Consider the following 23,517-nt stretch of genomic DNA (forward strand, 5'->3'; position numbering starts at 1 on the left):
CCTCCTTGATTCTCTTGAACGCTTCCTCACATTCTTCATCAAAGTTGAAATCCACTTCTTTGCACAATAACCTGGTCAAGGGCCTGGCTATCTTGGAGAAATCCTTGATGAACCGTCTATAGAACCCAGTGTGGCCAAGGAAGCTTCTTATTCCTTTCACAGAATTCGGGGCTTGTAAATTCACCATCACCTCGATCTTGGCCTTATCCACCTCGATGCCTTTCTCTGATACCTTGTGTCCCAAGACAATGCCTTCTTGGACCATGAAATGACACTTCTCCCAGTTCAAGACAAGCCTATGCTCCTCACATCGCTTGAGAACCTGAGAAAGATTAGGAAGACATTCGGAGAAAGAGGAGCCGTATACGGAGAAGTCATCCATAAACACCTCAACTTTCTCTTCAATTAGATCAGAGAAAATGTGCATCATACATCTTTGAAAAGTGGCCGGTGCATTACACAAACCGAATGGCATTCTTCTATAAGCATAAGTGCCATAAGGGCAGGTGAATGTGGTTTTCTCTTGGTCTCTTGGATCTATTGGTATTTGGAAGAATCTAGAGTATCCATCGAGAAAACAGAAATAAGGATGATTAGCTAACCGTTCAAGCATTTGATCAATGAATGGTAAAGGGAAATGATCTTTTCTTGATGCAGAATTCAATTTCCTATAGTCGATGCACATGCGATGGCCGGTTATAGTTCTTTGGGCTATGAGTTCATCCTTATCGTTTTTCACCACCGTGATCCCACCTTTCTTGGGCACAACGTGTACAGGAGATACCCACCGAGAGTCAGAGATTGGATATATTATCCCTGCCTCAAGGAGCTTTAGTATCTCCTTCTTAACCACCTCTTTGAGGTTCGGGTTAAGTCGACGTTGGTGCTCAATAGAAGACATGGCTTGGTCCTCCAGATGGATCCTATGGGTGCATATATCAGGAGAGATCCCTCTAATATCAGCCAAGGAATACCCTATGGCTTTCCTGAATTTCCTTATTTCACTAAGTAATGCACGTTCCTCATGCTCAAGCAAGTTATCGTTTATGATCACAGGGAAAGTAGAGTTTAGACCTAAGAACGCATACCTGAGCCCTGTTGGTAGAGGCTTGAGCTCAACAGGGGGTTCGTCTGCCTCATTCCAATCGGCATCAAAGCTGCATTGGCCCGTAACAGCTTCCTCGGCCTTTTCCTTGTTCTCGCGCGGTATACCATCGGCCTCGGCACAAACTGTCAAGGCCATGATATCCCGAGGTGTCTCCTCTGTTCCCGTGGATCCCTCGTTGTCTGAAATGTCGAGGCCACTCTTCCTGAGCTCCAAAAACCTCGCCTCAGCTCCAAGTTCTTTCGGTTGGTCCAAAAGAAGCTTGTACACCTCGCTTTCCTCGCTCAAGTACCCGTGCTCGCTTTGTTCCCGTGTTAAGACCACTTGTAACGGATCCTCTGCGTTCAACTCTTCAAGGAGCTCATCAGCTAGCTCCTCCATTACCTCCACATAGAAAACCTGACCTCCAATGGTCGGTTTCTTCATCATCTCCTTCACATTGAACTTCATAGTCTCGGAACCGATGTGTAGTTCAATCATTCCTCCTCTCACATCTATTATGGCTCCTGCGGTCGCCAAGAACGGTCGGCCCAAGATGATAGGGTCTAATGGTTCCTCGTCCATCTCAAGAACTATGAAGTCCGTGGGGATTTCTATCTCACCGATCCTCAAAGGTAGATCCTCAAGCAACCCACCGGTAATCTAACCGATCTATCAGCTAATACAAGAGAGACCTTGGCCGGCTTGTAGCTTTTGTATCCCAATCTCTTGGCCACCGTGTAAGGCATTAAGCTCACAGAAGCTCCAAGGTCACATAAACAGTTTGAGAACTTCAGGTGACCTAAAGCACACGGCAAAGTAAAGCTGCCCGGATCGGATAGCTTCCTTGGTATAGATCTCCTTTGTATTATTGTGCTGCACTCATGACTCAGTATCACCATACCCTGGAGCTCCTTTGTCTTGTTGAGGATCGCGTCCTTTAGAAACTTCCCAAGCTGGGGTATAGCTAAGAAAGCATCTATAATGGGTAAGGTGAGTTGCGTGTTCTCCAAGTGTTTCTCAAAGACCGCCTTGGCTTTGTCTAAGATTTTCTTTTTGAAACGCCCTGGGAACGGTATCTTGGGTTGATAAGGTGGTGGTGGAACATAGGGCTTCTCAAGCTCGGTTGTCTTTTCCACCTCTTTTCCTTTGTCCTTGATCGGTTCCTTCTCTAAGACCTCTTCTTTATGCGCATCATCCGAGGCTGCCTCCCCCTCTAGTTGCTCATTGGCCTCAATGAGCTTTGTCTTAGGCGTTGGAGTTTTTAATTCCTTACCACTCCTCAATGTGATGGCGTTCACATACTCTTTAGGGTTCGGCTCCGGTTTACCTGGTAAAGCAGGGCCTCTTGATGATGTAGATGCCTGATTTTGCTTAAGCTCCCTGATATCTTGCTGCATTGTCGCGTGCTGGCTCTCAACCCTTTGCTGGCCCTGTAACAGTTGCTGTAATATCCCACAGACATCGTTCCCCATCTGATTCTGACCCGTTCCCTGAATCTGTTGTTGATTACCCATCGGCTGCGGATTGAACCCTGGTGGAAACTTGTGTTGCTGCGGTTGGTTGTTGAAGTTGTTACCCTGAGCTGCTTGATTCTGCTGAGTGTAGTCGTGCTGCTGCCCACTGAACTATTACTTGGGCTGGAAGTTATTCGGAAAAGGGGTTTTTGGAGCATAGCTTTGGTGTTGTTGAGCAGGGTACACTTGGTCTTGAGGGTTAGCTACATTCGGGTTTTGATAAGAGAGGTTGGGGTTATTGCCGTGGTTGTTAAACCACTGATACCTCTGCTGATTCCCTATGTAGTTCAGCTCCTCCTGAGTTAGACCATCTTCATTAACATTGTCAAAACTTGGCCCTTGCTCATCAAACTCGCCTACAAAGTGTATTGGCTTTTGAGTCGCCATCAAAACCTTGTCAAGCTTGCTCTGAAGCTCTCTTATATCCTTTTTCATACGCTGTTCATCACTAGATCCCTCGGTACGGTTTGCTCTATCAAAGTCCTCTCCATACGTGTCATTGGACATGGCTAGGTTCTCGACTAGTTCCATTGCCGCATTGATCTCTTTCCCAAGAAAATTTCCATTTGAAGCTGTGTCGAGTTGGTTTCTGATCTTGGGGAGTGCACCTCGGTATAAAGTACTCAAGAGGGATGCCTCTGAGAAGCCGTGGTGTGGGCATTGGTTAGTATAGCTCCTAAACCATTCCAAAGCCTCACTAAAGCTCTCGTTGTTGTGCTGCGTGAAACTTGAGATCTGATTCCTGAGCTTACCCGTGCGTGATGTGGAAAAGAACTTTGATAAGAACGCCAGTTTACACTGCTCCCAGGTTTGTATAGAGCCCCTCGGTATATTCTTTTCCCACTGGTGTGCTTTATCACCGAGGCTGAAAGGGAACAAGCGTAGCTTGAAGCTATCTTCGGAGACGCCATTTATCTTGGTTAAGTCGCAAACCCGATCAAATTGATCTAGATGCTCGAGAGGGTCTTCTCCAGCCAGACCGTGGAACTTGGAGTTTTGCACCATATTGAGCAGGGAAGCTTTAACTTCAAAGTTGTTGTTTTGAACTGGTGGAGCTTGAATCCCAGCTCGGTATTGGTGCGCATTAGCTCGGTCATTCTCTCCAACACAGATTGGAGGATGTTGTCTCTGAACTTGTGGCAGTGGCAGATGAACATTATGGGCTTGTTGCTCATTTCTGTTCGCTTGGTGTTGGTTTTGCTGAGCAAGCCGTTCGTTTCTTTGAGCCTGTTGCTGATTAACATAGGCTTGTTGTTCATTTCTTCCTGCCTGCGCCTGATTAGCCTGAGCCTGGTGCTCGGCCGCCTGAGCCCGTTGCTCCATTCGCTGTTGTTCTGCCATTCCAAGTTTGTCAAAGTGCCGTTCTCTCTCGCGAGCTCGCCTTTCTAATCTGTCGATGTTATCGTCGTATGGGAAAAGCGATCCTGTGCTCCGAGACCTGGTATTCATGCACCTGAAAACAAAACAAGAACTTGCAAAAGAGTTAGTAAAACAAAAGAAAGTAAAGTCTTGATCTTAAGAACAAACAAGAGAATAATGCTCCTACAAGTTGGCAACGGCGCCAATTGATAACTTAGAGTTTTCACTCTTTATAGAGGTTATCAATACCGCTGTCCTTGTAGTACAAGGGGTTATCAATCCAAGCTTGTAGTGGAGACACTATCTATGTCATTTGTTGACTTAAGTCAAGACAGATCGATGAAGGTTTTTGCTAAGCTAAGTAACAAGCGAATGAGCATAAAAGTAAAGCAAATGATGAGATTTAAACAAAGCTAAGATGCAAATGACAAATAAACGATTCGGATGATGACAATGAATGATAAAGGCAGAAGCTTTAGACAGGATATTTGACTCGGGTGCTTCCAAGCTAAACTAATGGGCTAATGAATCATTTTATCAAGCGATTTCATTTGACTTTGAACTCAAGGCATGTTAATTTTCTCATGAAAGTATTAAGCATCTAAACTGATCCTCTTTCATACCAAAATCCCTTTTGAGAAGCATGAATCAGTCAGCAATAAGATTCAGTTCAAAAATGCCATTTAAGAGAACAAACTATCACTCTCGGGATGAAAGACTCTTAAACCCTTAACCGAGTGGTTCAGACATTTCTACAAACACTTTTGATGCGAGATATGTCTAAGATCTGAACCTCAAGTGATGTGCTTGGATCCAGCCTTGAGATCTCGTTGGTTAAGGAATGAAACATGCAAGACTAGACACCTAAACCCATTAATCTATCTTGAAAGCACCCTAATCTACCTATCTAAAGCCTCTTAAACGACTACTCACTGATCATAACGAGCTCACTAAGTCCTTTGCAAGACGTGTAGCTTGTCATGATAAGGAGTTTAATACTGAATGATAAAAGAAATAAAGAAAGAACAAGATTTTTGATGCAGAAACGAGATATCGGATTAGATTAATCAACTTTCATAAAAGAGGCAAGTTCTTAGAGCTAAAACAGATAAGAGATCAGATGATTAGGTTTTTGGTCCTAAAATATATTTATAGCAAAGGGAAAGTGTCGCGGGTCAGCCCGGAACAAACCGGGTACTGAGCCGCCTTCTTGGGTTGATGGGTGAGTGCCACGGTGTGTCGGAGAGTGAAGCCGAGGTCTTCATGTCGAGGAGTGCACGTGAGTTAGGATCCAAATGAAGATCTCGTGAAGAACACGTCAAGAACATGCATGAACCCTAGTCTTTGATCCATGTTCACGTGTGTGTTCTTGAGCCGTCTTGTTCTTGATTCTGGGTTTGTGACAAGGGGCCTCGGGATAAAATGCCGAGGGGCTTGGTAGTCGAGGGGTTCGGGAGAACAGAGTCCGGCATGCACGCCGAGGTCATTACACCGAGGTGCACGTTCAACACTTAGTCATTTCCAGATTCACTTCTTACGTGTGCATGCCTTGATCCCAACGTGCCGAGGCACCAGCACGAGGTCTAGTCCAAAGTACCCCCAAGATACGAGCCTTGACTTAAGCAATGCCGAGGCAATGATGCCGCGGCCTAAGAAAATACTTAGCGTGTATCGCAACTCATTTAGGCTCGTATCGACCATATTGCCTTCCAGAGATAGTAGCTTTCAACACACGACTCCAGTTTCTCTGAGGCCAGTTCCATAGTCAAGATGACTCAATAAGCTAGAACTTTGGTGAAGAAATCGTCGGAGCTTGGGAAGTGGAAGGCTTCCTGGATTTCACATCTTTGCACCGCATTGGATTCACCGGAAAATGAGCTTTTGGACCGATGAGAACTCCGGAGAGCTTATCTTTCAAACCATTGATCGGAATTGAGTGATTCCAAGCGTTCTGAGAAGATCTTTCACAGATCTCAAACTTTGATGAAGACCGCGCAAGCTAGTTCGGATCGGAAAGGCTCCGTCCGTCGTAATCCCTGAAATCCGCTGTTCGGTTCTCGAGTACGCATAATGCTGGTGCTTCTTCCGGAAGCTGTATCTTCCTCCTCACTGGTCCGAATTGGATGATTCCAACTGTTCCGGGATCTTTGCTTGATTATCTCCAACTTTGATGAAGACCCCGCCAACTGATTCGGACCGGAAGGTTCCCCGGATTGCTGATCTTTGAAACGCGCAGGCAAGGACAGGTTTTGGTCGAGAAAAGCTTCCCGCGGTAAGGAAAATGGCCGAGGGCTGTGTACCGCGGTAAGCTTTTTGGTCGTAAAATCCTTGCCTCGGTCAAAAACTTGTCCCGTGGTATTTTTGCACTCGATACTCGATTCTGGCCGATCGGTAAGGTTTTTGGCCGGTAATGAGCATCCGGTAAACATTTTGGCCGAGGTTTCCGACCAGCCGGTACGAGATTTGGCCGAGAAATTCCTCCAAGCGGTTTTCACCATTTTTGACCCTTTTCTTCACCGTTTTCTTTTCTGTTCCTCTTCTTAGGCTCCAATTGGTCTCCAAAGCTCCTGATAAAGACTTCAAAACATGCAAAACTCTTTGGGACCTAATGCAAGCCCTAAGTCCTATTTTGACGCCTAAAGACTCAATTTACATGAGAAAACACATGATGAGGACTCTATAATGCAATCTAAATGATGTAAAATATAGACATATCAATACCTTGGGATGAAGATGCAACGAGTTCGAAATGCAATCAGGATGATGTTAACAACTCAAAAACGAGCTCAGAGCACTTTGAATCAACAAATTTGGTGGAGAAATGAGAGAGATATGGTGAAAACAATGGAGAGAAATGAGAGAAAGAGTTTCAAACTCGGGTTTATGGTGGGGAAGAGAGAGTGTGGGACAGGGTCAAGCCTTTGGACTGGTTGTCAATAGATCTATTTTGACCAGTCAAGGCTTTGACCCATCCTTTTCTCGTTGACCGGCCTCCTTTCTCTCTTTTGTGCGTCCGGGAACCGTCGGGATCGAGCCTGTATGACCGTCTCGGTGCAGAACCGGAAATATTTTTGTGCTACCTGGGATCTTCTGTGCCTACCCCGCATGACCAAGTCGCAGTAAAATCCTTCAGTTCGGTTTTATCTTTTCTCCATGCTGCTACTTGGAACCCATTGCGACCAGCTAGCACGACCAAGTTGGAGTAATTTGCGAACATATGTGCGGCTTGGTTTCTTTTGTTCCCAGGTAGAATGACTAAGGCGCAGGGTTTAGGTACTTAGACACTTTAGCCTTTCTTTTTCCTGCTGCGACCTAGTTCCCTTGTGCCCAGCTAGCACGACCAAGTTGGAGTAAATTGCGAATGGATGTGCGACTTGGTCTTCATGCTTTCCAGGTAGCACGACTATGGCGCACATTCTCAACACTTAGGCGTCTCAGCATCCTCTTCATTTAGTGCGGCCTGGTCTTGTGTTTCCCAGGTAGCACGCCCAACCCGGAGTAAATTGAGAGTGTATGTGTGACTTGGTCTTCTTTGATCCGAGCACGACTAAGTCGCACATTTTTGGGCGACATCTCGGCCATTCCTCTTTTTGCTGCGGCTTGGACCTCTTTCACCAGGTAGCACGACCAACTTGGAGTAAATTTCGAATGGATGTGCGGGTTGGTCTTCTTTGTTCCCAGGTAGCACAACCATCCCGCAGGTTTTGTGACTTAGGCAGCCTGGGTACTCTTCGTTTGCTGCGGCTTGGACTCATTCTTCCCAGTTAGCACGCCCAACTCGGAGTAAATTGCGAGTATATGTGCGAGTTAGCTTCCTTTGTTTCCAGGTAGCACGACCATGCCGCAGGGTTTGTGACTTAGAAAACTCGGCCATCCCTCTTTTGCTGCTACCTAGTCTCCTCGCTCCCAGCCAGCACACCTAACTTGGAGTGATTTGCGATGTGCGGGATGGCTCCTTTTGTTTCTAGGCCGCAGCACCAGGTAGCAGAGTTTGGGACTTAGAACCGTTGGCCTTTGCTTGCTTTTTTTTTTCTTTCTGCGGCATGGACCTCTTTCACTAGGTAGCACGCCCAGGCCGGAGTAAATTGCGAGTCCTGCTGTGGCCTGGGCTCTTCCTGATCCAAACCGCACACCTAGGTAGCACTGAGGCGTTCTCCAAGTTTTTCAGTCCCTAAACTCTTCTCTCAGCCCTCTCACATGTTCCATTCCATTCATCACTGAGCCATGTCTTCCAAAGAATCACATAGGACCTGAGACCAACTCACAAAACCCATCAAAAAGTTCTAAAACATAAAAGAAAAGAGAAGAAATGAAAAGAACTATGTACAAAGATAAGCTTGGGGTGTCTCCCAAGAGCACTTTGTTTAAAGTCTCTAAGTTTGACTTTGGAAACCTGTTTAACAGGCTGGTGGTGGATCAAGAAGGGGAACTGATGTAGCTTCCTCCTTTCTTTGTGAAACCAAATAGTGCTTGATCCTTTGTCCATTTACCACAAACTCTTGACCATTCTTTCCTTCCAAAACAACAGCTCCATATGGCCTGACTTCAAGAACCTTAAAGGGACCAGACCATCTAGACTTAAGTTTTCCTGGAAACAACTTAAGCCTAGAGTTGAACAGCAACACTAGATCTCCTTCCTTGAACTCCCTTTTCAAAATCTTTTGATCATGCAAAGCTTTGGTCTTCTCCTTATAGATCTTTGAGCTCTCAAAAGCCTCAAGCCTAATCTCCTCAAGTTCATGGAGTTGCATGACCCTTTTCTCTTGAGCTGTCTTGATATCAAAGTTTAACAACTTCACAGCCCACATAGCCTTGTACTCCAACTCAACAGGAAGGTGGCAGCTCTTCCCATATAGCAGACTGAAAGGTGATGTCCCAATTGGAGTTTTAAAGGCAGTCCTATAAGCCCACAATGCATCATCTAGCCTTTTGCTCCAATCTTTTCTGCTTGAACTAACAGTCCTCTCAAGAATGGCTTTGATCTGTCTATTAGATACCTCAACCTGTCCACTAGTTTGAGGATGATAAGGTGTAGCTATCTTGTGTTTCACTCCATGCTTTCTCAGCAAACCCTCCAAAGTCTTGTGTCAGATCCTCCATCAGAGATAACAACCCTTGGAACTCCAAACCTTGGGAAGATAATGCTCTTGAACAGCTTCACTACAACCTTGGAATCATTGGTAGGGGAAGCAAGGGCCTCAACCCATTTGGACACATAGTCCACAGCAACAAGTATATACTGATTCCCATAGGATGAAATGAAGGGCCCCATAAAGTATATACTGATTCCCATAGAATGAAATGAAGGGCCCCATAAAGTCAATCCCCCAGCAAACTTCTAGAATGGGGTTTTGAGGCATTTCACTCCTCTTTGATATGTTCCCATGCTTTTGACAGGCATCACATGCTGAAACCACCAACTGAGCATCTTTGAACATTGTGGGCCACCAAAACCCACTCTGAAGCACCTTGGCCACAGTCTTGAATGCTCCCATGTGACCTCCAAAGGCTGAAGCATGACACTCTTGCAACACAGGTTGCATCTCCTCCTCAGCAAGACACCTTCTATACAGCTGATCTTTGTTCAGGACATAGAGGTAGGGCTCATGCCAATGGTATCGCTGAACCTCTCTGAAGAACTTCTTCCTCTTGTAAGCATCTAATTCAGGAGGCTCCACACCACAAGCTAGGTAGTTCACTATGTCTACAAACCAAGGCATCCTCCTCTCTTGAATGCTCTCTACTTCTTCAAACTCCAAGTAGGAATGGAGCACCATCAGAGACTCTTCAGGTAAGCTATCATTGAGAGGCACTTCAGAATCAATCCTCAGCCTAGAAAGATGGTCTGCAGCTCCATTTTCTATCCCCTTTTTGTCCTGTACTTCCATATCAAACTCCTGAAGTAGAAGAACCCATCTCAATAGTCTTGGCTTAGCATCCTTCTTGGTCATCAGATACCTGAGGGCTGCATGATCAGTATATACAATGACTTTTGATCCCACCAGGTAGCTTCTGAATTTATCAAAGGCAAAGACTATTGCCAGCATTTCCTTCTCAGTAGTAGCATACTTCTCTTGTGCAGAGTCAAGTGTTCTACTGGCATAGTAGATAACATGGAGCGTCTTGTCTTTCTTCTGTCCAAGCACTGCTCCAACAGCAAAATCAGATGCATCTGTCATGACCTCAAAAGGAAGGGACCAGTCTGGTGCCTGAACTATTGGTGCACTAACCAATGCCTCCTTGATCAACTTGAAGGCCTCTTCACATTCAGCATCAAAGATGAAATCCACTTCTTTACACAACAGTCTTGTCAAGGGCCTGGCAATTCTTGAGAAGTCTTTGATAAATCTTCTGTAAAACCCTGCATGCCCAAGGAAACTCCTTATCCCTTTGACTGAAGTGGGGGTTCGCAGGTTCACCATTACTTCTACTTTTGCTCTGTCAACCTCTATGCCCTTCTCAGATATCTTGTGCCCAAGAACTATTCCTTCCTGCACCATGAAGTGGCACTTCTCCCAGTTCAACACCAAGTTATGCTGCTCACATCTCTCCAAGACCTGTGACAAATTAGAGAGACAATCTGAGAAGGAGGAGCCATAGACACTAAAGTCATCCATGAACACCTCCACCTTCTCTTCAATAATGTCAGAGAAAATGTGCATCATACATCTTTGAAAAGTGGCAGGAGCATTACAGAGACCAAAAGGCATTCGCCTGTATGCAAATGTGCCATAAGGGCATGTGAATGTTGTTTTCTCTTGATCCTGGGGATCTATGGGAATTTGGAAGAACCCCGAGTACCTATCGAGAAAACAAAAGAAGGGGTGGTTTGCAAGCTTCTCTAACATCTGATCAATGAAAGGTAAAGGAAAATGATCCTTCCTAGAGGCTGCATTGAGATTTCTATAGTCTATACATATTCTGTTTCCTGTGACAGTCCTAGTAGCTATAAGATCATCCTTCTCGTTTTTAACCACTGTGATCCCACCTTTCTTGGGCACAACATGAACAGGAGACACCCATCTTGAGTAAGAGATTGGGTAAATTATCCCTGCCTCAAGAAGTTTTAGTATCTCCTTCTTAACCACTTCCTTAAGGTTGGGGTTAAGTCGTCGTTGATGCTCAATAGAGAACATAGATTGGTCCTCTAGGTGGATCATGTGGGTGCAAATGTCAGGAGAGATCCCTCTAATATCAGCCAATGAATATCCTATGGCTCTCCTGAACTTTCTTATCTCACTAAGCAATGCACTCTCTTGGTCCTCTAATAGACTATCATTGATGATGACAGGATATGTGGAGTTTAAGCCCAAGAAAGCATACCTGAGCCCTGTTGGTAGAGGCTTGAGCTCAACAGGGGGTGCATCAGCCTCATTCCAATCCTGGTCCAAGCTGCTTTGGCTGGTGTCTGATCCTTTGATAGCAAAAACTTCAGAGCCACTTGGTTCCAGCTCCAAAAACCTTGTCTCAGGACCCAGCTCTCTAGCATTGTCCAAATACAACTTGAACCCTTCACTTGCTTCAGCTAAGAGCCCATTGCCTCCTTGTTCTTGAGTTAGAGCAGCTTGAAGAGGATCCTCAGTGTTCAGCTCCTCAAGCAACTCATCAGCCAACTAATCCATTGTCTCCACATAGAAACATTGACCTTCAATGGTGGGTTTCTTCATCATCTCATTCACATCAAACTTGAGCTTTTCAGACCCAAGTTGAAGTTCTATTATCCCACCTATCACATCAATAATAGCTCCTGCAGTTGCTAAGAATGGCCTGCCCAAGATAAGAGGATCTACTGGTTCCTCATCCATTTCCAGCACAACAAAATCTGTTGGAACCTCAAAACCACCAATCTTGACAGGTAGATCTTCGAACATACCAACAGGCAATCTAACTGATCTATCTGCAAGGATAAGAGAAATCCTTGCAGGCTTGAAGACTCTAAAGCCCAGCTTCTTTGCTATGGAGAATGGCATTAAGCTGACTGATGCTCCTAGATCACAAAGACATCCAGAGAATAGAAGAGGTCCAATGGCACAAGGGAGTGTGAAGCTCCCTGGATCAGTTAACTTCCTTGGAATGGATTTCTTCTGAATGATAGCTCTTTAGTACTACCATGCCTTGAAGCTCTTTAGTCTTGTTCAGAATGGCATCCTTCAAGAACTTCCCCATCTTTGGCATCATTAAGAATGCATCAATGAGAGGCATTGTGAGTGGTGTCTCCTTGAGTGCCTTCTCAAATACAGCTCTTGCCTTGTCCACTAGTTTCTTTTTGAATCTCCCTGGAAATGGGAGCTTGGGTTGGTATGGAGGTGGTGGCACATATTTCTTCTCTGGTTCTGGTTCCTTTGCTACCTCTTTACCCTTTTCTGTCCTTGGTTTCTCAGCAACTTGATCATCTTTTAAGGCTGCCTCCCCCTCAGTTTGATCATTGTCCTCAATGATCACATTGTTGTTCTCAATACCAGGTAACTCCTTCCCACTCCTCAGTGTAATGGCCTTGGCATATTCCTTGGGGTTGGGTTCTGGTTTTCCAGGTAGGTGACCTTGGTTCCTTGAGCTTGATGCCTGGTTCTGCTTCAGTTCCTTGATTTCCTTCTGCATGGCTGCATTCTGGCTTGCAAAGATCTGTTGACGCTGAAGTAGTTGTTGCAGAATACCAACCATATCTGTACCCATCTGTGGCTGCTGTGTAACCGTTGGTGGCTGATAATGTTGTTGAACAGGCGCTTGCTGTTGGAACTGTGGAGGACCAAACCCTGGTGGTGCCTTCTGCTGCTGTGTACTGAAACTAGGACCTTGAAATGGTTGCTGTTGGTGACCAAAACCTTGATTCTGAGCAAACTGATTCTTTGGTTGAAAAGATCCTTGAAAGTTGTTCTTGGGAACAAAGTTCTGTGGAGCTTGAGAATTGGGATAGACCTGGTCTTGTGGGTTAGCTACATTGGTGTTCCTGTAAGAAAGGTTTGGATTGGCATTACCATACTGATATCTTTGGAACCTCTGATTCCCAATGTAGTTTAGCTCCTCCTGGGTGAGACCCTCTTCACTTATGTTCTCAAAGATTTGAGATGGTTCCTCATACTCTCCAACAAAATGCATTGGCTTGTGAGTTACCAACTTCAACTTGTCTAATTCACTTCTCAACTCCTTAACTTCTCTAGTGAGCCTCTGTTCTGAGCTTGAACCTTCAGACCTATTTGATCTGTCATAGTCTTCACCATAAGTATCATTGCTCAATGCTAAGTTCTCCACTAGCTCTAAATCAGCATGTATCTCTTTACCCAGAAAGTTCCCAATAGAAGCAGTATCCAGCTGGTTTCTAATCTTGGGAAGAGCTACTCTATAAAGTGTGCTGAGAAGAGAAGCCTCACTAAACCCATGGTGTGGGCATTGGTTTGTGTAGCTCCTGAATCTCTCATATGCTTCACCAAAACTTTCATTGCTGTGCTGAGTGAAGCTAGAGATTTGGTTCCTCAGTTTTGCAGTTCTTGATGTGGAGAAGAACTTAGATAAGAAGGCTTGCTTGCATTGCTCCCAGATTAGAATGGAGCCTCTTGGAAGATTCTTCTCCCATTGATGAGCTTTGTCACCAAGACTGAATGGGAATAGTCTTAGCTTGAAGCTATCTTCTGAAACTCCATTAATCTTGGTCAGATCACACACCTTATCAAACTGATCCAAGTGTTCCAAGGGATCTTCCATTGCTAACCCATGGAACTATGAGTTCTGGACCATATTCAGCAATGATGCCTTCACTTCAAAGTTGTTGTTTTACACAGGTGGTGCCTGAATACCAGCTCCATACTGATGAGCATTGGCCCTGTCATTCTCTCCAACATAGACTTGGGGTTGCTCATATCTTCTTTGTTGGTGTTGGAAGGGCTGGGGTTGGTGGTGCACTTGTTGTCTTTGCTGAACATTGGTCTGATGCCTCTGTTGATGAGCTTGAGCTTGTCCCTGGTGGACATAAGCTTGTTGATGGTGCGCCTGTTCCTGATGAACATTACCCTGATGAAGCCCTTGACCAACTCCATTACCAGCTCCATTACCCTGAGCCTGTTGCTCCTGAACCGGTTGTTCTATATCTACCACGTGATCTCCTTGTTCTGCCATCTCAGTCTGATCAATTTGTCTACCACGTCTGTCCCTTCTCCTCCTTGGTACCAGAAGATTGATATTGTCGTTGAGAGGGAAAGGTGGACCACAGCTTCTTGATCTAGACCTGGTGTTCATACACCTGAAATCACAAACAGAACTTGAAAGTAATCAGTAAAAACAAGAAAGTAAGCACTTGATCTCAAGAACAGATCAGAGCTTAATGCTAAACAAACCACAATTTGGCAATGGCGCCAATTGATAGACAGGACTTTTTAAGGTCTCAGGGCTATCAATCCCCTTGTCAAAGTAGCACAAAGAGGTTTATCAATCCAGATGTGGTGTTAGACACTAAACTTATGATCAGGTTCTTAATTCAAGCAAACAAGAATGACTTTGGTTAACTAATGACAACTACAAACTTAAACAGGATTAAAGACTAATGACAATGACAAATGATGTGAATATGATATGATGGAGGCATGAGATTCTAGACATGATAGTTGGTTAGGGTGCTTTGGTGCTAAGCTAGAAATGCTAATGACAATGATGAGACATGATTCAAATGATTAAGAACTCTAATCTAGGTTAATCCTCTCTTGAAGGTAACCCCTATACTAATCCATTTTCAAACCAAATTCCCATTTGTGAAACATGAATCAATATGCATTAATATACAGTTCTTAATGATCATTCAAGCAAATAACAATACATCATCATGCAGAAAATGCTTAAACCTCTAATTCAGCTCTTTCAGGAGTTTCATCAAACACTTTTGGTGCATGAAATTCCCAGAATCTAGATCTCAAGTGATATGCAAGGATCTAGCATAGAGAACAGCTGTTTAGAGAGATGAATCAATGAATCTAGCCCTAAGCACTCCTAATCTAACACTTTAGCACCCTAACCTACACATCTAGAACCTCATAAAGGTGACTACTCACTAATCATACTAATCTCTCTTAAACCTTTGCAAGTTGAGAAGATTGGCATGATTAATGATGAGAAATGGAGATGTAGATGATAGATTAAGAAGAAAACAGCTTTAAACACAAAGATCTCTTAAAATTCTCTTGATTCCACACTTAAATATAGATATTTCTCTTCTTAATGGAGTCTTTCACAAAAGAGGCAAGAGACAAAGGGAATAAAACTTAGTTCTATCAGAAAAAACCCTAAAAAGTATTTATACTTCTCTAAAAACGAACCGGGTCAGCCCGGAACAAACCGGGTCCTGACCCGGCTTTAATGGATAAAGTGGAATTACTGCGGGTTGGTCCAGTGTCTCCCAGGTAGCACGCCCAAGTCGCAGTAGATGAAGACTTGTCTTGTGAGACTTAAATTGCTTTGTCTTAGCCGCATGCCTAAGTAGGAGTGATTTGCGAGTCTTGCTGCGGCTTAATCTTCTTCTTCTTCAAATCGCAGGACCAAGGCGGTTTCTGGGGAGTGTACAAACTCTGTGGGTTGGTCTCCATTGCACTCAGGTCGCAGGGTCAAGTAGGAGTAGATTGCGAGTGATCGTGCGGCGTGGTTCTAGGCGCGGCCAACTTGCATGCCTAAGTCGCACGATTGTGGACTTAGCAGTTTTCGTGCTCGGGAGCCTCAGACCTCATCCAGTGATAGCTTACCCGCACTTCTCAACTCGCAGCATCAGCTTTCAGGCATTCATCTTCAGGTCTGCGGGTTAGCCAAGTCGCAAGACCATCTCGCACCATTCAGAGCAGCTTGGACCACTTCGCATTCCGGAGAGTGTAACGTCTATGGTACGTGTCCGAATTGAGTGATTCCTGTTGCAGAAGACGGAGGCCTCATTTATCTCCAACTTTGGTGAAGGAAGCTTCGGTGCTTGGGAAATGGAAGGCTTCCTGGAGGGCACATATTTGCAGTGCATTTACACGAACAGAGAGAGGCGTCTAGACATGTGTCCATTCCGGAGACCGTATGTTCCTGCTCATAGCTCCGAATTGAATGATCTCGGACGTTCTGGAAAGAAGACTCAAATGTCTCTGGTTCTCATGAAGGCCCCGGAAACTGAATCGGCCTGGAAGTACACCGTCCTTCGCATTCTTCAGAGCTCATCGGCTCGGTCCAAAACAGCAGCGAGACAGAGGTTTCTTCCGACGAGCTTAACTCTCTACTCACGTGTCCGAATTCCACGATTCTACTTGCTATGAAACCGTGATCCAATCCTCTCCAACTTCTATGAAGCACCCGACATCTGAATCGGAACGGAAGGTTCCCCGGACAGGCGATTTTGGAAACGTGTCTGCACCCGGAGATTTTGGCCGATACAATTCATTCGCGGTACGTGTTTTGGCCGATAGAGTCTACCCGCAGTACATGAATATGGCCGATAAAAAACCTTCCTGGTCCGCGAGAATGGTCGATAACCTCCAAAGACCCCATTTCACCCTTTTTCAAGCTTTGATCACCATTCCACCTCCTGGATCCATCTTTTCAGCTCCAAATACACCTGATAAACACTCAAAACATGCAAAGACTCATTAGGACCTAATGCATCTCCTAAGTTCTAAAACAAACCCTAATGACCTAAAATGCATGGAATAAAACATGATTTGGAATGAATTATGCAACCTAAATGATGCAAATTATGAACATATCACTCGGTGAATCACACACTCAAGAACACAAGCAAAGACTCTCAAGCACAAGCTAGGAGGAAAACAGCGTTATTTTATTGATAGGGTAAAAAGTGTGTAACTACAACAGCTGCGTGTGGGACTTTATTAATAGTTTGTCAGTTTTGAACCATCTAGGGTTCGACTCAATAAAAGAAAAAAACGACATAAGACTCTTAAACGACAAGACCTGTTAAAAAACTAACAAAGCAAAATGGCAAAGCGTCTCATTTGGACACAAAAAAGAAAGTTTACTTAGACTAAAAGGAAAAATAACCTAACTACGTGCAACCTTTTCTGGACTTGAACCGAAGATCTCTGAGGCACTCTAACGTGTTAGAAACCACTAGGATACTTCCATATTACCTGCACAAATCGTATGAATTCAGAATACTTGATTAAGGCTGAGTATGGGCTTGATTGAAGTTGTGGAACGTAGGTCTTGTTCCAGTCCATGCAACTTGAAGGTCTTGATGTATTCCTCATCTTGGAGTCCCATGAAGTCAAAATCCTTGAGATCTTCACGTGTCTTCACGCAGCCGGCTTCTTGTCCTTCTTCTTGTTCCATTTGTTCCTTATTGGAGTCTTGGCTTGAATTTGATATATCTTGAGGCTCTATGTGGTGTCTATGAAATTCTTTGTGTTCCGAGCTCCATTTCCTGCCAAGTAAACACTCATACCTTGGTTGGTTCGAGGCTTATCTTCTTTGAGGCTCAAATGTGCAAAGTCCTCCGTTATGTCTAAATCAGGTGCTTTGGGGGTGTCTTGCATTTTGTGAGTTTGTGAACCGGTTTTGAATGCATCTCCCTACTCCATTGTGCTTAGTAGTGTTTCGATGGCCAAGTTGACCCTTCTCTAAGCCTCCTATCTTTGGAACGAGTCATTGGGGCCTCTTTGAGCTCGGGTACATGTGTTGGATTTGGATTTGGTTTGATGACCTCATCAATATTCCGCCAAGCTTCCATAAGTCTGTTCTGCAACACCAATATACAGTGCCTTTGCATCGGGGCAAAAAAAGATCCCAGCTATTTCCTCAAACAGATCAATCTCTTCCCATAGTACAAACTTATGACTGCGTGTCAAAGATATGAAAAAAAAATCTGCAGGCTCAGCCATGGCAACGAACCGCCCATCTGGTGTGAACTTGAGTGCTCTGATGTCTACCAGTTTGCCTTCAGGACAGCTAATGACTTAGATGGGTTCCGATCAGTCCAAGGGGGTGGGCAAAGTTGCGCTCGCCCAAAGGACCAATTTTAAAAAGAAAATTACATAAGAAAAGGGCTAGTATTTTTTATAGAAAAGTAGAATGTCCCACTGACGGCATGTCGTGTCTTTGTTGCATATTGCCAAGATTAGACCATTAGGGTGCAAAGCGGATGCAAATTAGTAGTCTTTGTGGCCTTGAAATAACCTGAAAAACATTTCCCAAGTCTGTTTACAACACTTGAACGTGGATGAGAAAACGATAAACACGGTATAGGATTTAGCCGCTCAACTCTTAGCTTTAGGTCTACTGTATATAGCCTAGGACGAATGCAACAGATTAGAAATGGTGTAAGTTCATTAGAGAGCAGCTAGTGAGAATTGGGGATTTCTTTCAGAATTGAGATTCTTCTGTTGACCAAAGTTTCTGGTTTGGTAGATTGATTAAGAAAAATAGTTTTTTTTTTAAAAAAATAGCTTGATTTTTGATATAAGATTGGGTTGGTGGTATGAATGGATCTAAGTGACTGACCGAAGGACTCTGTTCACTTACAGGAAATATGATCGAGTGAATAGGGATGGAACCTAAACAACTGGCCGAGAGACTCTCTTTGTCTAGATTGATGGGTGAATGGTAAACAAGTAACCAGGGGATCAATGTGAAACCACACAGCTGATAAAGAGGCTGCGATAAGTCGGTTTGAACTCAAGAACAAAGAGAAATCCACTCAATGCTCAAGAACTCATGGAAGAGGTGGCTGCTCTCAAGAAAATACACTCTTTATTGATTTAGAGTAAAAAGTTGTGTCTACAATGCCGCATAGGGGACTTTATAATTAGTCCTTCGGCCTTGACCTTCTAGGATTGACTCTAGACTCAAAAATGGAAAGAACTTGCAACAGACTCTTAAAAAATGTAAAGAAAATAAAAGAAATAGTTCTAAAGTTTCTTACTAAAAAAAAAGGAAAAATAACTAAAGGGACCTAAGAATAAATCTGCAAAACAAAGAAGAGGGAAACACGTGAGTTTAGAAATCAAAATAAATTAAACACTCACCTTGATGTCATTTTTAGGACTTAGTCGTTTTCAGCCTCAATGGTGAAGATCATGCGAGTCCCTTGTGTCTTTAGTAGAGGCCACTCCAATGTTGGTGTAGGCTTGATGCTTGTGTCTTCTTGTTCCTCTTGATCTTGACTCCTCTCTAGTTGATCTTCATCTTGAATAAGTAGCATCTTCTTCTTGGACATTTCCATTTCTACTTGGTTAAGAAGAAGCTGGTCTATGCTAAGTTGATAAATGCCTTTGGTGACGTCTTCTAGGCTGCTTTTATTGATCAAGGTGTCCATAGCATTGTTGAACTCTTCTCTCAGCTTCCTTAGCCCTGATCTGGTCCTCGGTGGGTTCTTTATGGTTAGAAAAGGATCTTTAGGGGGCATGTCCTTATCATTCTCTCCCTCTTGAGAAAGTTTTCGCCTCAAAACTGTTTCACCTGCATGGAAAGGAGAAAGGTCAGCAACATTGAAACTTGGTGAAATATGCAACTCGCCTGGCAAGTCTAGCTTGTAGGAATTGTTGTTCATGCGCTCCATGACTTTGAATGGTCCATTTCCGCGAGGTGTGAACTTTGATTTCCTCTTGTTTGGGAACCTTTCTGGTCTCATGTGAATCCAGACCCAATCTTCTGGCTCGAATATGAGCTTCTTCTGGTTCTTGTCAGCGTGTTTCTTGTATTAAGCCGTCTTCTTTTCCAAGTTCTCCTTAGTGTTTTGATGGATCTTCTTGATTGCCTCGGCTTTGCTTTCTCCATCTTTGTTTGTAAACTCCAATGGTGGCAGTGGCTTAACTCCATACACAATCTCAAATGGTGAAAACTTAGTTCCAGAGTGGTTAGCATGGTTATAAGCAAATTCAACATATGGAATACAATCTAACCAATTCTTTAAATTATTACCGACTGTGGCCCTTAAAAGGGTGGACAAGGTGCGGTTCACCACCTCAGTTTGTCCATCGGTCTGAGAGTGATAAGTGGTGGAGAAGAGAAATTTGGTACCAAGCTTCCTCCACAAACTCCTCCAGAAGTGTTTCAAGAACGTGGTTTCTCGGTCTGACACAATGGTGTGAGGTAAACCATATAAACGCACCACTTCCTTGAAGAATAGGTCAGCAGTTTGTGTGGCATCGTTTGTTTTGGCACAGGGAATGAAGTGTGCCCTCTTTGAGAATCAGTCCACCACCACAAAGGTTGAATATTTGTTTCTTATCTTTGGCAATCCTAAAACAAAGTCCATAGATATATCCATTCAAGGTTTGTTAGGAATTGGCAAAGGCATGTAGAGTCCATAGGGATATGACCTGGATTCGGTTTTAAGGCATATGATGCATCTTGAACAGAACAGTTCCACGTCTCTCTTGAGGTGCGGTCAGGAGAATCGCTCAACTAGAACATTTAGAGTCTTGTCCACTCCAAAATGCCCCATTAAGCCTCCTCCATGAGACTCCTTGATTAAGACCTCCCTCATTGACCCCTGCGGGATACACAAACGTTTATCTTTAAATAGCAAACCTTCATGTAAATAAAACAAACCAAATTCTCCCTTTGGCACTCTTGAAAGATGGCACTAAAGTCCGAAGTATCTTCATAGCTGTCTTTGATCTGCTCAAACCCCACTACTTTTGCCTCCATAGTGTTGATGAGCATGTATCTCCTAGACAATGCATCAGCGACTATGTTTTTGTTTCCCTTCTTGTACTTGATGATTTCGGGAAAGGCTTCTACAAACTCCAACCACCTTTCATGCCTCCTTTTGAGCGTTGTTTGACCCCTCAAAAATGCTTGGGTGTTTCATGGTCGGTGTGTAAGACGAATTCTTTGGCCAGCAAGAAATGTTGCCATGTCTCCAATGCTCTCACCAATGCATACAACTCTTTGTCGTAGGTGAAGTAGTTCAGGGCAGCTCCACTTATTTTCTCACTGAACTAAGCCATGGGTTTTCCTCCTCGTGTAAGAACTACTCCAATACCTAAATCTGAGGTATCACATTCAATCTCAAAAATTTTGTCAAAATCAGGTAAAGTCAAGACCCGTGCATGAGTAAGACAATCTTTGAGAGTTTGAAATGCTTTTTCCTGTGCCGGCCCCCATGAGAACACCACATATTTCTTAATAACAGCTGTGACAGGAGCAGCCAAGGTGCTGAAATCCTTGAAAAACCGTCGATAAAAGCTTGCTAGTCCATGGAAGCTCCAAACATGTCCAATGCTTGATGGAGTTGGCCACTCTTTTATTGCTCTTACGTTCTCCTGATCCACCTGTAGGCCTTATGAACTCACAACAAATCCTGAAAACACAAAAGTGCAAAAGGTGCACTTCTTGTGGTTCGCATAGAGGCCTTCTTTACGAAGAGTCTCTAGAACTTGCTCAAGGTGTGCTGTAAATGGTCACTAAAACATTTGCTGTAAATAAGTATATCATCAAAATACAATACTACAAACTTACTGGCCCTCAAGACATGATTCATGAGCCGCATGAATGTGCTTGGAGCATTGGTGATGCCGAATGATTGCACTTCGAAAATCCACCTTAGAGAAGACTGTTGAACCATGTAGCTCGTCCAGCATGTCATCTATTCTTGGTATATGGTGGCGATACTTGATGGTGATGTTGTTTATTCCTGTAATCTACGCACATTCTCCAAGTACCATCTTTCTTGGGGACTAAAAGAACGGGCACCGCACATGGGCTAAGACTCTTCCTGATGTAGCCTTTAGACATTAGATCTTGAATCTGTTTCTCCAACTCCTTAGACTCGGTTAGATTCATGCGATAAGCTCCATGGTTTAGCAGAGCAGCTCTGGGCACCAGATCAATATGATGCTCTATTCCTCTTATGGGAGGCAGTCCAGCTGGTATCTCCTCCAGAAGCACATATTTGAACCTGTCTAACAAGGAGATTATCGTGGGTGAAAGCTCTAGTTCATTAGAACCTGAAAGCAACCCCTCTTTGAAGATCATTAGTAGCACATGTGTGTTATGATGCAAAGCTTTAGAGACAGTAGTAGGAGTAACAAATAGATTAATCCTACTTACCTTGGGATACACTATCTCAGATTCATGATCAGCTGCCTCCTCATCATCGTGTTCATCTTGAGACTCATAGTGTTCGGTTGGTATCAAGACCATAACCCTTTATTTAGACACTCCCTCTCCATATGTCCTCGTCCGTGACATTTAAAACATATAACATCTCTGGCTCCTGAAGTTCTAGGAAACTTACATGTTTCTGGCCAAGACGCTTTAGAGTTGTCTTTGAAGTTTTCAGGTGTTGTTTTCTTAAATCGTGAATCATTCTTCACGGCTTTCCCCTTGTCAAACACCTTTGGTGGCTGTGGAGTCCAGGTGTTGTTGTTTCTTGCTTGATTGGTGGCAGTGGTCTTACGTTTCATGTGCTGCTGCTTGAATATATAGATGCAAGAGGTCACTCATGTCATGATACGGCTGTCTCTCCACCTTTCTAGCTATACAGTCTTTTAATCCATCAAGAAATTGAGCCTTGAGGGTCTCCTCGGTGTCAGCTATCTCAAGTTGGTTTCTGAGTTGTTCAAACTCTTCAAAGTACTCCTCAATGGATCTGTTTCCCTGTACCAACTTTCGAAACTTCTTTTGTAAGTCTCTATGAAAATGTGGTGGCACATACCTTTTTCTGAAGTTAACTTCATGGCGTCCCAACTAGTAATCTGCACATAGTGGTGCCTTCTCCTCTCAGACACGTCTCGATCCCTCCATGATAGTGCATGGTTGGTTAGTTGAGCTGCACCTAAGGACACCTTGTTCTGATCATTGTAGGAGTAGTAGTTGAAGATATACTCCATCATCTGCTCCCACTCCAACTAAGCTTCAGGGTTTACTCTGCCAACAAAAGTAGGTGCAGTCAATTTAATGTCGTTGTGACTTTGTCTATTACCTTCATCATCTTGGTGCCGGCCTCTATAGAAGATCACTTTTTCTCTAATTGATGCGTGCTAGGGTTAGCATATCGCAAATTAAATTTTAAATTTATAAAACCCTAGTATCCTGCAAGTGCACAGGCGTGCGATGTAGTACTTAGGGTGTCGATGCACAAGGAGGTTGTCTTATCTGCAAAAACTTCAAACTGGGATAATTAAGCGAAGTAATAAATGCAGGGGGGGTTTTGTTGTTTGGTTTTTATGAGAAAAAAAAATAAATAAATACTTTAAAAAAATCCTAGACTATATGCAAAAAGGGTAAGTTGCTAAGGCAAATCTAAGGGATGCTCAATTAAAACTAGGGTTCTCAACTCATAGGGGTCGACACAGACTTCTCCTGTTTATCCTAATCGATATCTAAGTATCTTCCGACTAGTCTGAGGTAGTATGTCTTAATCTATTCCTCGTATTTGCATGGAAACAGAATAGGCACTTATATGGCTAACCAACTCTCGTCACCTCAACCAACTAATCACTTAAACTCGACAAGTAGCTTTCATCTCTTGCCACGAGTAAGATCATGCATTCACTGAAATGAATTCGTTTTTGCTCACATCTTCTCTATAGGTAGCTTTCATCTTGTACAGCGACTATGTTCTTCTGAAGCTATGTACGAAAA

General features: G+C 43.7%; 2 non-coding genes across 2 annotated transcripts; both read left to right on the top strand.

The window, feature by feature from the left end:
- Nucleotides 1–3,244: 3,244 nt before the first annotated feature.
- Nucleotides 3,245–3,351, top strand: LOC112087397. Its single transcript, XR_002900079.1, has one exon. It is a non-coding gene; the product is annotated as a small nucleolar RNA R71 (small nucleolar RNA).
- Nucleotides 3,352–13,330: 9,979 nt separating this feature from the next.
- LOC112087405 lies at nucleotides 13,331–13,437 on the top strand. Its single transcript, XR_002900087.1, has one exon. It is a non-coding gene; the product is annotated as a small nucleolar RNA R71 (small nucleolar RNA).
- The last annotated feature ends 10,080 nt before the right edge of the window (nucleotides 13,438–23,517 follow it).

This window comes from Eutrema salsugineum, unplaced genomic scaffold (assembly GCF_000478725.1).
Source record: "Eutrema salsugineum unplaced genomic scaffold, Eutsalg1_0 scaffold_18, whole genome shotgun sequence".
NCBI lineage: Eukaryota > Viridiplantae > Streptophyta > Magnoliopsida > Brassicales > Brassicaceae > Eutrema > Eutrema salsugineum.